General features: G+C 39.8%; 2 non-coding genes across 2 annotated transcripts; one reads left to right on the top strand and one right to left on the bottom strand.

Annotated features, from left to right (window-relative positions):
- Window positions 1-6,428: 6,428 nt before the first annotated feature.
- Window positions 6,429-6,521, top strand: trnar-ucu (transfer RNA arginine (anticodon UCU)). The gene is made up of 2 exons: window positions 6,429-6,465; window positions 6,486-6,521. It is a non-coding gene; the product is annotated as a tRNA-Arg (tRNA).
- Window positions 6,522-10,332: 3,811 nt separating this feature from the next.
- Window positions 10,333-10,404, bottom strand: trnam-cau (transfer RNA methionine (anticodon CAU)). Its single transcript has one exon. It is a non-coding gene; the product is annotated as a tRNA-Met (tRNA).
- Window positions 10,405-13,412: the final 3,008 nt, after the last annotated feature.

Here is a 13,412-nt window from a genome sequence, read left to right as displayed (position 1 = left end):
GCCGGAACACATCATTATATCTCATTTTGTATTTCTATAAAAAAATCGTTTGCCCAGCCTAACACTATTGTTGTTATTGTTTTTATCCTGTCAAGCGCTTTGAGCAGCACAGCTTTCTCACCAGTTAGATTACTTTTTGATACCATCCTTACACAAAGCAGAAACTTCTTGTATTTTCCGATGACATACAAGTGGAAAGATTACAGATTTTAATCATCTTTTTTCTGAACCAGGGAAAATCTGATCATGTTTCTCTATAACAATAATAAAAAACTTTATTTTACAAATCACCTTTAAAAGTGGCATCTCAAAGCAATACAGTAGATGGAAACCACAGATTATATAGTAAATACCCAGACAAACGCAAATGCGTTTTTAATAAAATGCTTTTGTTCATTCAGCAGAGAGAGCGTAAAACCTGGGCGTAACAGCTGTTCCTTTTTCTGATCACTTGCTCTCTGGAAACACGTCTCACCTGTCCTGTTCTTTGTTTTCCTAATTTGCTGATTATGCCTTCTGCGATCCACTCCTGCCCTCACACCTAAAGAAGACTATTTTAAATTGATTTGCGCGGTCCATTGTGCAATTAACACTTGTATGTGCTGTCCTTAAGGTGATATCACATAAAGGTGATATGTAAAATAATGTTTTTTTTATTGTTAGAGAGAAACATGATCAGATTTTCCCTGTATCAGAAAAAAAGATCTAAAGTATACTAGTTTGTCACTAGTATACTTTTAATACAGTCTTTGCTGTGCTCTTGAGGATCCTTGTGATATTTCGAGCTCTGGTTGAATGATAAGTGTAGCAGTTTAAATAATTTTCGTAGTTAGAAATTATGAAACGCTCTGTTAAAAGCAAGGGAGTTTTTATGTCCGTTATAGTAAAAGAAAATGCCTGACAAAGCAGGGCTTGGACAGATTCCAAGTGTATTTTTGCAATTTACGTTGCATTGTGCTGCTGTAATACAGTTTAAAATAATTAAAAGTCTAAACAGTATCAGCTTTATTTATGGGTTGCAATTTAAAAAAAGTCAAAAACCGCACTCAAAATGCAATTTAGAGCTTTCTGGCAAGAGGAGACACCCAAATTAATAATGTAACATGCCACTGCATGAACAAGGTTATACTGCTATTTCCTTAGATACGCAATTAAAAAAATAATTTTTATTAAATTTTTAATAAAATGCTTTTGTTCACTCAATCTGACAATTTCAGGAAGACTAAGGAAGGACTAAGGGATTTGTCATCTGTTGGGAAAGCTCTGTGAGCTCTGTGACTTTGAGACCACTTGTTATCCCAGGTTGTTTGAATTGCCACAATTCAAATAGAGAAAAAAGAGCTGACTGACAAGATTTAAGATGTGACTGTCAATGTTGGATTGACCCCAAAAAAAACACATTGCCCGACGTCAGTTGCATTGCTTGAAAAATAATTTTATTTCGAGAGACTGGATAAGTAATTCAAGTGTTTTTTTTTTAACTTCCTGAAAAACAAAAAATAATTTAACTATATGTGCAAACGTTTTATGATATGTCGCTGTTGTGAATGTCTGTGGAGTGTATCTTATTTGCCTGTCTGTCCTGGCTGTGCTCTCTCGCTTGCTCGCCCTCCCCTTCTCTCTCTCTCTCAATTCAAGGTGCTTTATTAGCATGACAGATTGGTACAATCAGTGTTGGGTATTTACTTTGCTTTGAGATGCCACTTTTAAAGGTGATATATAAAATCAAGGCTTTAACTTGCTTTAACTCCGCAAGTCTGAGTTCTCGTGTCTGTCCTATCAGAACCCGAAAGTATTACAATATGTATCTTTATAGCAGGTGGTGTACAACTTTTTAGTATAGATTAAACTTTTCTAAAATGTATTTAAAAAATAAAAATGATTACAATCTAATCTTTCCATGTTTGATTCCAGGATCCCAAGAAAAATAAATCTAAACGGGGAGAATGCTATGCTGAAAGTTTATTAAGATACTTAGAAGACAAAGATATCAATTTATGTTGCATTTGTCTGATTGTGAATCAAAAAACACATATATTTAAACCTGTGTTTGCGATTTAAATCAAAACGCGATTTAAATCAATATAAATGTTTATATTGTAACACATAGGTGACTATTCATTGTTATTAAAATGACTTAAATTCGATCATGTTGTGATATTTAGAAATATAAATTTGTTTGGTGCGAGTGAGGTTTTATTTAATCTCTGACCCAGGGAAATGTTTTATTTTTTCAAAGAAATGTTTGTTGAAAAAAAAGTCATGACTCCAGCAGGATTCAAACACACAGCGTGTGAGGTAGGAGTCAGGAGCCTAACCCACAGTGCCACCGGCAAGGTCACGTGTAGAGCGCTGAAAAAGTACTACAGAAACATTATCAACAGACAATGTACAGCATGTACTATTCTTGTGTTGCGGTACATGAATATAATTATATCGTTATTAATTTCTTTAGATACGCGATTCCATATTATATTCCCTTTTAATCAAATTCTAAAAGTATGCTTGTTGACTCCCGTATCACATTAGTTAAAGACTTCGAAGCTTAAAATGTTTAGGGAGAAATGGAATACTGGTGTGTATTTTTTATTTAAAGTACAGAGACCAGCCATATACTGTATGTTTATGTTCCAAAATTAATATTGTTTTTGGCCTTCACACGCGTTACAGTATGCTCCTATTCTTTTTATGCTCAGGTACTAAGATTTCCCTTCAGTGGTAAAATTCCATATGAATATTCAATGCTAAAACGGGCACAGTAAAGACATTTACTGTAAATCTTTCTACGACAGACCAATGGACCACGAGTGCCCCTGTCGGTCAACCAATCACGTACCGCGGTATTTTGTGTCATCGCGCGTCACAATGCGTGACGCCGTAGCCAATTACCTCCGGTACGTGTCTGTACCGCTCACTTTGAATGGCTGCATCTGTACCTTCCAATCACTGATGTCGCTCTCCCTAAACCTGTACGTGATGTTTTGCAGATGTGCAGTGTGCCTTTACTCATGTATTAAAAACGACCTCTGTTGTCGGGCGGAGTTGAAGGAGAACTAACTGCACAGAAAAAGTATGTAACGATAAAATGTTTCTACACTTCAGAAAGTCCCTTTAAATCCCTGCTCACACACGTCGGTGTGGGGAGAGGGCAGGTAGAGAGCTTTTCCAGAAACTCATGATGTTTCTCATGGGGTGTTACCTGCAGTAGTATCTCTCTCCACACCTTTGGAAAGAAAAGAGTGGCTCCAGTGCAAGGTAAGGTCAGAACAGCTGGTCTGATTGTCTTAGAAAACAAGTAATTAAAATCAACAGGGAAATTGAACAATACAGAAATCAGCGCAGTATACAATAGGAAACAAGCAAACAAAATGCTCAGCAAAAATCGTAGTTGAGTAAATTGGTGTAAAAAAAATATTTGTAAACAAAGGAGAGCCCGTGCTGCGTGTGAAACATATCAATAGTTCAGCATTTCTGAAACGTTTAATTGAATTGACAAAGAAATCCTCTCCTTAAACTTCAAAAAAGGATTATCTGTGGAGCCAGCAGGCGTAACACTGCAGTTGCCCGTTTCTCACAGGTGTTTGAAGTTGTGTATAACATTTAGTTAATGTTAGTTAATAACTGGTTGGGCCACCCTTAGAAGCAACAACTGCAATCAAGCGTTTGTGATAACTGGCAATGAGTCTTTTACAATGCTGTGGAGGAATTTTGGCCCACTCATGTTTGCTGAATTGTTGTAATTCAGCCACATTGGAGGGTTTTCGAGCCTTAACCGCTTTTTTAAGGTCGTGCCACAACATCTCAATCGGATTCAGTTCAGGACTTTGACTAGGCCACTCCAAAGTCTTCATTTTGTTTTTCTTAAGCCATTCAGAGGTGGACTTGCTGGTGTGTTTTGAACTTGAACTTGAACTTTACTGCCATATGTAACCGGTACTGGTACAATGGAATTCTTACTTACAGAAAGTCTCTCGATTGTAAAACAAGTGTAAAAAACAAGACAAAGTGCAAACAGTGCATCAAGACAATGTACAAACAAACAATAGACAATGTGCAAGTAAACATGTAGACAGTTTGAATGTAAACAATACAGACGTGTAAACAATGACTGGAGATGTGCAATAAATAAGAAATCATAAAGAGGTAGATGGTGATGGTGTAGATGTGGTCCGAGGGGGATGGCTAAATTTGTTCGCCAGTCTCACTGCTTGTGGATAGAAGCTATTGAAGAATCTAGTGTTAAGTGTCCGCATGCTCTTGTATCTCTTGCCTGAGGGCAGTGGGGTGAAGAGCTCATGCCCGGGGTGGTGACTGTCCTCTGTGATGGCCAGAATTCTACCACGGCAGCGGTCCTCATAGAGCTGTTTAATCTCGTTGAGACCGCAGCCGATGATCTTCTGGGCCATATTGAACATTCCCTGTAGTGCCTTTCTTTCTCGCGAAGAGGTGTTACCATACCACACAGTGATCCCGTTGGTGAGGATGCTCTCGATGGTGCAGCACTAGAAGTTCATCAACACATGTATTGGCATCCCCCATCGCTTGAGGCACCTCAAGAAATAAAGGCGCTGCTGAGCCTTCTTCATGATAGAGTCAGTGTTCACAGTCCAGGTTAGATCTTTAGAGATGTGAATTCCCAAAAACCTAAAGCTGGTGACTGTTTCCACTTCCGTTCTATCAATACTGAGTGGGCTGTGAGTGTATGGCCTGTGTCTCCGAAAGTCCACTATTATCTCTTTCGTTTTCTTTATGTTCAAGTCCAGGTTATTGCTATGACACCACCTAAGCAGCTGTACAACTTCATCCCTGTAAGTGGACTCGTCATCATCACTGATCAGTCCTATTATAGTGGTGTCATCGGCAAACTTAATGATGCGGTTGTTGCTGTGTCTTGCTGTGCAGTCGTGAGTAAAGGGGGGGGAATAACCTTGGACTCAGACAGCAGCCTTGTGGGGTTCCAGTGCTCAGGGTGAGTGGTGTTGATGTTTTATTGCCTATCTGCACCACCTGTGGTCTCTCGATAAGAAAGTCCAGCAGCCAGTTGCAGACAGAGTTGCACAGACCTAATCCCCTGAGCTTTGTCGCCAGTTGACAGGGTATGATGGAATTGAATGCTGAACTGTAGTCCACAAACAGCATTCTCACATACGAGTTCTTAGTGTCCAGGTGTTCCAAGGCTGTATGCAGAGCCAGGGAGACAGCATCATCCACTGATCTGTTGTTCTGGTAGGCGAACTGCAGGGGGTCCAGGGACTCTGTGATGGAGGAGTTGATGTGTGACAACACCAGCTTCTCCAGGCATTTCATCACCACAGATGTTAATGCTACTGGGCAGTAATCATTCAGGCATGTCACTTTTGTCTTTTTGGGGGTTGGAACAATAGTGTTTTTTTTAAAGCAGGTGGGTGACACTTTACTGTGACACGGAGGAGTTAAAGATGTCCGTAAACACTGTGGTCAGCTGGGCTGCACATGTCCTCAGGACGTGAGGTGGTATCCCATCAGGCCCTGCAGCCTTACGGATTTTCACCCTGCTCAGAGTCTTCTGCACGTCCTGCTATGAGAGTTTCGGAATAAACTCGCCCTGCACACTTGGGGTCTTCTCAGCATTGCCCGTGTTCAGAGCATCAAAGCGGGCATAGAAGTTTGCCCGCTTTGGATCATTGTCCTGCTGCAGAACCCAAGTGCGCTTCAGCTTGAGGTCACGAACAGATGGCCGGACATTCTCCTTCAGGATTTTTTGGTAGACAGCAGAATTCATGGTTCCATTAACCACAGCAAGTCTTCCAGGTCCTGAAGCAGCAAAACAGCCCCAGACCATCACACTACCACCACCATATTTTACTGTTGGTATGATGTTCCTTTTCTGAAATGCTGTGTTACTTTTACGCCAGATGTAATGGGACACACACCTTCCAAAAAGTTCAACTTTTGTTTCGTCAGTCCACAGAGTATTTTCCCAAAATTCTTGGGGGTCATCAAGATGTTTTCCGGCTCATCAGTGTTTTTCGTCTTGGAATTCTGCCATGCAGGCCATTTTTGCCCAGTCTCTTTCTTATGGTGGATTCATGAACACTGACCTTAACTGAGGCAAGTAAAGCCTGCAGTTCTTTGGATGTTGTTGTGGGGTTTTTTGAGACCTCTTGGATGAGTTGTCGCTGTGCTCTTGGGGTAATTTTGGTCTTTAGAAATGGCTTTATAAACTTTTCCAGACTGATAAATCTCAATCACTTTTTCACACAGGGCCATGTAGGTTTGGATTTTTTTTTCCCTTAATAATAAAAACCTTCATTTAAAAACTGCATTTTGTGTTTACTTGTGTTATCTTTGTCTAATATTTCAATTTGTTTGATGATCTAAAACTTTCAGTGACAAACATGCAAAAAAACAAGAAATCAGGAAGGGGGCAAACACTTTTTCATACAGCTGGCTCTGTGGCGCAATGGAGAGCGCGTTGGACTTCTAGGCCTCGATAGAATGAAGTCATTCAAAGGTTGTGGGTTCGAGTCCCACCAGAGTCATCTATCATTTTTATTGAACCTTTCGAAATCCTCTAGGGATTGGTGTTGATCAAGTCAAATACAGGACTTCTTAAGAGTCCACAGTTGAAAATGAACCAGCAGCCACAAGAAAGAAGTTAGCACTGGACTGTGATCACATCACTCCTGTCCTGGAGTCCTTGCACTGGCTTCCTGTCAACTTCAAAATCCTCAAGCTCAGCTATAAGGCTCTCCATGGCTTGGCACCTCAGGACCTGTCTGGGTTATCGCCCTACTCCCCACCTCACAACCTTCGCTCTTCTAATTGTGTTTTCCTATCTGCCCTCCAGTCCATCTGGACTACACTCTATGGGTGACAGGGCCTTCTCCTGTTTTGCCCCAAAGCTCTGGATCTTTATCCCCAAGGATATCAGTCACCTTCTCTAAACTCCTTCAAATCCAGACTCAAAACCCTCTTCTTTAGAAGAGCCTTTAATGAACTATTCTTTACCCCTCTGTTCCTACTGTATTTAATACCACCATCTATTGTCTCCTCTAACTGTGTATTCTCATCCTGCTTATCTTGTGTATTTTTTTAACTTTATTGTTGTCATTCTGTAAAGTGCTTTGAAAAGCCACCTTTAAAAGCGCTATATAATGTAAAGATTATTATTATTATTAATAATGAACAGTGCATTTAACACTGAGCACATGCGGTCCTTCTTTGCAAAGGATTGCAAAGGTTGGGAATTAGCTTTTCACTCGTGTTGTTGAAGACCGTATCCTGGCTGTGTTGCAGGAAATGTCTGGATGCCATCACCGGATCAAGAAGAGGATCAGGGTTTTGGGAAGTCTTTTTGATGCCTGACACTGTGTGTTTCCTGGTTGTAACAGGTGTCATTCTGGACCTAAACAACAGAGAACACCATTGAAATCGCTGAACTGCCTAGCGGACACTTTGTCGCCTTCTTCTGACCTGTAATTAATGTGATTCTCTGAAAACGTGGCACGTTGTATCTGTGCTACCTTTATGGAGGGTGACCACACTCATAAGGATCATAGATTCGATCACAAGCATCTAAAAACGAGAATGAGAAAATGACATCACGCTATAAGGCTGAATGGCACGAATTATCCTGTTCCTTCTGCAGCAAATGTGAGTTTTTTTGCTTCTTAACACTGAGATAGTTGGAGATATTTGGCAGCTGTGGGATTTCAACTCAACCCTCAAAGAGACTGGAGCTTTAATCCAGCTCTAAACTAAAAACTGGGTGACTTGTAAGGGCTGGTAGGAGAGGAAAAGAATAAATGCTTCTTTTTTGGTCTTTATCTACTAAAAGAAAGGAAAGAAATATTTGATTATTATTAATTCACCAGTTGTTTTGATCAAATCATTGTAACGCAGTGTCATATTAAGGTATAATATGTACATGAACATCATGTCTGAGTCAGTGATGGCAGCTGACTATCGCTGGAGATGAGCGGGTAAGCCGGCATAATGAGGGAGTAGAGATTGGCCTCTGTGTCGCAGTGTTTTAGGCAAATCTAAGGTTTCTTTCTTGTAAAATATTTTCGAGTGCATGTTTGTTGCTGAAAATTAATCTTGTGCATTTGAATGAATTCCGATATTGTCACCTAATTCTATACATTGTTTCATCACACTACAACATTTAGAGGAGCTCAACTGCATTAAATTGCATAATGATAGTATTTCTTGCCTTTTAAATACTTCAGTCCAAAATGTAGAGAAGTTGCTCCTGTTTTCACCATTATAAGAACTGTGATGCACCAGTAATATTTACTCTCATAAAAGTATTGTCATTGTATTGTTCTGTTCTGTTACAATCTTGAGTGACACAAACCTTCTGTTTTACTGCACTACACTTCTCCAGAGGCCAGTTCAGCACACAAGGATCCTCAGTCAAACAAACACTGCAATCGCTTGATAAAAGCCATTCCTCATCCTTTCTCTTAGTATTGGTGCAACTTTTGTATGCAAAGAAGGCGATTTGACAATGAAAGGTGCAATCATCTTAAAGAGAGTCTTCATGAGGGCATGCACAGCTTAAGGCACATGAAGCTGAATCCGTGAGCTGATTGACACAAAACAATGTCACTTCACATTATCCGCAAAGCTGTTTTGCTTGTCTGACCACCTCTTCATACTTTACAGTGAGCGCATATATTTCAGTTTCTTCTTTTGTATTTTCCTTACTATTTTACTGTCCCTTTCCCCCATGTGGAGATGTATCCACTGCCAAAACTGCTGTCTGATTATTTAAATTATCTTTAAAACTGTTACATGACTTCATCTAATTGTAAATTTATAAGACAGTCTGTGAGACATTTGTGAGAGTAGCTGAATCCCAGGGCTGGTGTGGAATCACACACAGACAGGTCTTCTGTGTGATCTGAGTCCCACTGCCCAGAGCTACAGACTGGTCAAATGGTCACTATTGTAGACACGACCATCGGACCGTCGGCTACAAATAATCAATATACTGATTATAGTGTCACTACTGGTGTTTATTACATAAATACTATACATAAATAATTAGATAATTCCACACTCATGTGTGTTATAAAACGTTTATAAACATTTTGGGAGGCTGACATACAGTAAAGAAAGTAATACTGAAGGGCTAGAAGTCCTGGAAAGCTGCCAGATCAGTGACCCCTGAGCCCAGTTCACAGAGAGGAGAACCAGGAGCTCTTTTATGTCTCTAAGAGGGCTGGGAGGAAGGATAAAAGGGGGAGATGTGACTTGAGTCCAGGCTGTTCTGTCTGATATTGTTCATGTAGCAGCACTGATTGTCTGAATATCTTCTGGTTCTGGATTGTGAGGATAGAGAGATCCTGTCTGATTGTGAGTCTGAGCTGTGAATCTGACTGAGAAGAGAATAATGATTTTTTATTCTGCCTGAGAATTTTCCTGAGAATTTTTCCTGAGAATGTTTCTTCTTTTCCAAGTGGTGTTACATCCCCTTCAGATACTCTAGACAGACTGCCAGAGAGAAGAGGAGAGAGAGATGGACAGATAAGAGCACACGCAGCAAGAGACACATACGTCTTGATTTACTTTGAAGCAAGTGTTCATTTCTTTTCTGGAACAAGTTGTTTCTGAACTTCAAGAAATTCATACAACTTCTGAAAGAAAAAATACAAATCTTGCTTCTCAGGACAGAAGAAATGCTGCAAACAAATGCCAGTGATTTGTGAAAAGCAACAGGAATGTGTCCCTGTGCAGCTCTTAAACAAAGGGCTGGTGGGTCAAACACACTCAGGGACGCGGTTCAGATTGTGATGATGTAAACATAATCTCTGCTAAAAATTGAAGGGATTTCTTCACAAACCCTCTTGAATGTTGCAGGAAATCTTCGTGTTTTACTTGTGTGCAACTACAACAAGTAAACAATTAAGTACCTAAGTCAATGTCCAAGAAAACCATCTTCACGTGTGGAATTTTTCTTTAACTGGCTGTTGGGAGAATTCATTTATACACCCGTTGTATCCTTAGCAAAAATATTTTAAAATTAGAACACAGATTTGTTGGAGAACTTGACAATCCTTGACAATCATTAAATGAGCATTATACAAATTTGCGTTGATATTTTTAATATGTACCTTAATTGTAATATATATATATAATTGCTTTGATATGGATGTTCATTTGAAGGAATTGAGGAAACTATGAAGGATCGCAGAACAACCAAAGATACATTTGGGCATCTGCTATTGGTAAAGATGAAAGAGTGCCGTAAGTGTGAAGCTTGCATACACACGAGAGAAAAATCAGTTTTAATGCACTTCATTAAACTGATGGTGTGCTTATCAATCGTGCATGAAAAATACATAGCAGAGGATGGTTTCGATCCATCGACCTCTGGGTTATGGGCCCAGCACGCTTCCGCTGCGCCACTCTGCTGACAGCTGTCATAGTGTGATTCAACACAACTGCTCTATCTTTGCTTTCTAAAAGTGCGCCCGAGATGAAAAGTTTCAACGGCAAACGCAGACGTCACTTTGAGCACTTGGTCTTTTATAGTACGAATCATCACACGCTGCTCTACATGGGCGTGTCTTCAAGATCGTTGAGAACCAAACCTGCTTTCCGAGGCAACTGATTCTTTCGTTGTTAATTCCCAAGTCTTCAATGAGAATCAGTGAAACGAAAACCAAACACATGTACACACTCGCGTCCTAGCCTGAAAGAAAAATGATGGAAGCATTTGAGGAATAACAAGAGTAGTCTGAACAGCTCCAGTCTATCAACTGCTCTACAAAGTGATCGCTACTTCCACACCCAGTTTATAACACTGAAAATGATTCAGGAAGCACAGCAAAGTTCTAAAAGCAGTGGTTGAAAAGCGTCTAGATACATAAAATGACACTTTCTCAAAAGTAAAATCTTCAGCTTTTTAATATTGTCATCCATATATTTTCGTTTTTCTCTTTTTTACATAACACGCTTTCGAGAAATAGACTGTCTTGTAATGAAGGCTGCATGAGAAAATGTGTATCTAAATTAAAATCGGGTTTATGACTGCGTTTTCAGCTTTCTTAGCGCTTGGGTCTCGATTCAGATATTGCAATGAAAGCAACAGGGGAGTAAGTTTTCCTTTTCTAAATCAAAGGTGATCTGCTCACAAGGAAGTATAAAAACTTCAGCGTTTACTTTTTGAAGACCGCAAATTGTCGAAACACTATTGCTTCATAAGCTAATAAGTAACGTTTCTGAGCACGCATTGTATTACTAATGCTGTTATTAATAAACAAAAAGCTTAAATTCACATAATGGAATTTGGACGGCTCAAAGTAGTCTATTCTTTGTACAACTTTACTTGCCCGCTGAGTAGAGTTTAAAGCAACGGCAGCAGAAGTAGCAGTAATAGCAACAACGTGGTTAGAGTGTCACAATACACTCTATGAAAGAATTGCGGCTTCAGATCGTTTTGTTCTGTTGAAGCTGCCTACAGGCTCTGAATTGCTGACATTGGCTGTGATCTTTTTTCAGGTTTCATGAAATTCGTCACATATTTGAAATATTGAATTCGGGTTCGCCTAATACACGGTGCAAACCGTACCTGCAGCAGAATGCTGTGGCACATGAAGCTGTTTTGTTTTTCGGTTGTAAGGATTTAGGAGCGTACTACAAATCGAGCAAGCGAAATGAAAATTAAACAGGAGTCACTTTTTGGATTGCTAATTCATTGTGCTCTGCTCGTCTAGGTTCAAATCCCATCCTTGTCATGGTTAAGGCCTGAGACGTGTGTGTTTTTTCTAAACGGTGTTTGCATTTGTTTCCTCTTTTACTCCTGTAAACTCAGGATTTTTTTTCCTTGGTGGCAACAATACGCTTCTGCAATACAGTAAATGGTAGACTCTGCTTTCAAATTAGCTGCACCAGGCATTCGGATACAGAAAAACACAGGAATTTAAAATTCAGGAATATGAATGGCCAATTGCTTACAGCTAGGGATTTTACGTTTTCTTATTTAGCGATTTGTGTATCAATCTTTTAACAATTCATTAAAATGCTAACAATATGTAAAATCAAAACAACAGCACCGTTAAATGCTGGGGAGACAGGTAGTTGTTTTTTTCAATCAGATGCCAATCTCTAATGCTGTGTGTGAGAGTTTACGTACCTTTCCTTTTCTCACATTTTCTGACAACTATTCCCAAGGGGCACCCTGTCAGCTCCTAATACTTTTTAAAAGTCTGCCTGCATGTTAGATTATTGTCGTTTTATTTAGAAAACGTTCAATATTGATCATAACGATCAGAAAATTAGGATCACGAATAAAAAAAGGGCTGAAGATGCGAGTCGCTCTTGAATCAGAGCTGGGCGACACGGGCTTCTGTTCTAATATGATTGACCGATTGACCGGGGTAAAGTTAGCTCGAAGTTCGAAAACGATTTTGGCACGCCTGTAGCGCGTTCACGAAACCTCTTAGAATTGCGAGAATGCTTGTTTTGTGTATAAAATACATTGTGGATGCTTTCTCAGCCTTTACTTTTTCGTTTTTATGACATTTTTTTGACCAAGCACGAATATTCTTTTGTCCATATCTTCGCAATGGAAGCACAGAACGCCGTCAAACCAAATGCATTTTAAAGACCACGACTTGTGGATATTTCCACACTCTTTACATCAAACTATCAGTGAGCTAATTATCTTTTTTTAAACCTCCGGTTTTTCATCGATGCGTAATTACGCACGAACTGGAACCCGGGGGACCGCTGTGTGCACACGTTCACAACGCGAGAAATACTGTTCAAATCGCTTCGTGCGAAAAACCCGTATATGACCATAGGAAGCAGAACAGCGCAGTCTCCCATTACCCAGACTGTAAGCACGGGAATAAAGCTTTGTTTGACTTCTGAAACCCTTCCTTTACGTCCTGTTTTCATTCAGGTAAGGGTCAACTATATTGAAAATACTACTGACAGCAGGAAGATTAAAATATTCTTTACTCAGCATCTTATTAAAAACAGCTCCCATGATGTTCAAACCGATTTTTTACACAGAACACTGACACAGCTTTGCATTCTGAATCTCTTTTTCTCATGCTTTTATTTAATATGACACAATGCACTGGGATAGGGGTATTCTGTTCACAAACCAATAGCATTTAAACCACAGCACCCACAATGCTGCAGGTAAGTGTTTTGCACACTAAGCAGGTCATCTGACTATTCCCAGCTTTGTTTTGGGTTATGGAACCTTTATTTTTTTATGATTTTCTGAAGATAACACTACAGGTGGGATGGGTGGGTTGTCTTCATGGCTCAATAGCATTTCAAATACAGCACCCACACTGCTGAAACCAAGTGTTTTACACACCAGACAGGCCCCCGAACCTCATACAACCTTACTGTGGCTGTGGCCCCTGTCTTTATTTTGTAATGAGTTTCTGAAGATAACACTA

Source organism: Lepisosteus platostomus, chromosome 5 (assembly GCF_059453375.1).
Source record: "Lepisosteus platostomus isolate fLepPlt1 chromosome 5, fLepPlt1.hap1, whole genome shotgun sequence".
Lineage (NCBI taxonomy): Eukaryota > Metazoa > Chordata > Actinopteri > Semionotiformes > Lepisosteidae > Lepisosteus > Lepisosteus platostomus.
Note: the sequence above shows the minus strand (reverse complement) of the source record. Positions and strands in the feature narration are given on the sequence as shown.